The sequence below is a fragment of the Orcinus orca genome, chromosome 15 (assembly GCF_937001465.1).
Source record: "Orcinus orca chromosome 15, mOrcOrc1.1, whole genome shotgun sequence".
In the NCBI taxonomy this organism is placed as follows: Eukaryota; Metazoa; Chordata; class Mammalia; order Artiodactyla; family Delphinidae; genus Orcinus; species Orcinus orca.
This window is the reverse complement of record NC_064573.1, coordinates 22,117,657-22,120,000: the sequence shown is the minus strand read 5'-3', so window position 1 is coordinate 22,120,000 and position 2,344 is coordinate 22,117,657.

The following is a 2,344-nucleotide window of genomic DNA, read 5'->3' as shown; positions in this document are numbered from 1 at the left end:
CTGAAAACTGGTGGAAGGTAGTGGAACAAAAGGCTGAATATGTTGTTCAATAAAGTTCTTGGTCAAAATGAAAAATGTATTTTATTTTTGCTTAAAAAACCGAAGGCACTTTTGGGCCCACCCATACATACCTATGATAAAGTTTAATTTATAAATTAGGCACAGTCAGAGATTCACAATAACTAACAATAAAATAGATCAATTATAATAATATACTATAATGCAAGTTTGGGAGTGTAGTCTTTCTATCTGTCTCTCAAAATATCTTATTGTACTACTGAACTCAACCTTCTTCTTGTGATGATGTGAGATGATAAAATATCTCCGTGATGAGATGAAGTGAGGTGAATGACGTAGGCATTGTGACATAACATTAGGCTGTGGACCTTCAGACCACATGTCAGAAGCAGGTCACCTGGAGCAGGTGATCCTGGATTGAGCCATGATGATGTCGATGGTTGGGGACCCTGTGCTGTATGGTACGAGACTTCATCACACTACTGAGAACAGCATACAATTTAAAGCCCATGAGTAGTTTGTTTCTGGAATTTTCCATTTAATATTTTTGAACTGTAGTTAACTGTGGGTAACTGAAACCGCAGAAAGCAAAATCGCAGATAAGGGGGGACTACCATACCTAGGTCCCACACTAGAGAATTTTATTTAATTGGTCTGGGGTGGGACCCTAGCACTGACGTTTTTAACATCTTCTCTGGCAATTCCATTGTGCACTCAGGATGAGCCCCATGGGATGAGTCACCCCCAAGGTCCCTTCCCGCTCTGAGAGGTTGAGTCTCCACCATGTTCCTCCCTGAGAGAGAGAAAGATCATCTGACATATTTGGAGTCAAAGCTCCAAAGGGCCTTTAGAGGAGGAGAGTCTGAAAACCCCTATTTCCCAAATTAAAATCTGCAATATTTTTCCTCTTAGGGAGACATGTGACTGACCAGACCACAGAGAGGTTGGGCTGGAGAATAGCCCAAATGTTTGTTTCAGCCATTTCAGTGACATTTTGCAGGGCGGCTCAAAGATTTGTTCATGGTGTTTGCCTGTGTCCTAGACACGGGCCAAAATCTGTCCTTGTGTTTACTGTGCACCTTGCCTTATCCCTGTTATCAATATCTAGATTCAGAGAGAGACCCAGACCTTGGCTTACTGATGGATACTCTCACTTCTGTGTCTTGTTTCTACCTTCATCTCTGCACAGCCTATAAAAAGGGCTCCCATTCTATGAATAGCAGGATTGGTCCTAGTTTTTGAGCCAGGCTCAACCATAAAATAGCCGTGTGACCTTGAAGAAGCACCTTATTCTCCTTGGGCCTCCATCTTTTAAATGTGTACCTCCAAAGTGTCTTACAGGTGAAATGACCTATGGTGATGAAATTTTACGAAACCTTGCTTATCAAACCAGAATGTTAAGCTGAGCTGCTTTTCCGAAGCAAAATGGACTCCAAGCTGTCGCCAGCTCATTGTGCTAATTGGTAGTGGAGGTGGATTTGAAGAGACCATCTTTCCAATTTGGTCAACCTCAAAAGAACGGTCAGCCTTTTCCACCGGCCCAGTCAACAACAAACACAGCTTTGAAGCACTTAGCGCTAGGGCTGCTAGGTGGCGCTGTTTCCCCAGATTTCCAGGGAGTCTATGCTTTAGCAGATGGCTGTTGGTGAATTAACAATTAATGTCCACTGTGTCAGCCTGAGCCCGCAGAAAATATGTTATACTCCAGAAACTGCAGAGAGCTGAGATTGCTCAGAGACGTGCTGCTGCCAACCTGGTTCTCTGCTGGCCAAGAATGTAATCATACACAGCCTGTCCCATCCACAAATTTGTCCCACAAACAAGGGACATTAATAACAAGGGTAAATAAGGAATATTATAATAAATGATTTGTATGCTTGTCTTCTTAGCCTTATTACATTTTATTTTGGAAATTTTCCCTGCATATAATAGCTAGAAAACAGTTGCCACTGGGCAGGAGAATTCACTTTCCAGCAGCTTAAAAAAGAAAACCACCAAATGAGATACATGGGTTTTTCCTCTGAATCCATATGGACGCTTACAGGGTATCCCAAATGGGGGTGCGAGGGCTGTGATGGCAGGCAGAAAAGATTTCTTGTATTTTCCTGACTTTTCCTTTTCTATAAAAAGGCCATCTGAGTCAAGGACTTAAGCTCTGCTGCTATCACTTCTTCATCAGAGGCAAAGATGTTCTTCGTCACACAAGGAGCTAGGGAAGGCAGGAAGAGAGAAGGGCAAAGAAGTTGTCTGGCCCATTTTTAGCTCCGTTTCCTGCATTTTTTCCCTTTAATGTTTGTAAACTTCATTATTTCCATTGATGCCTTTC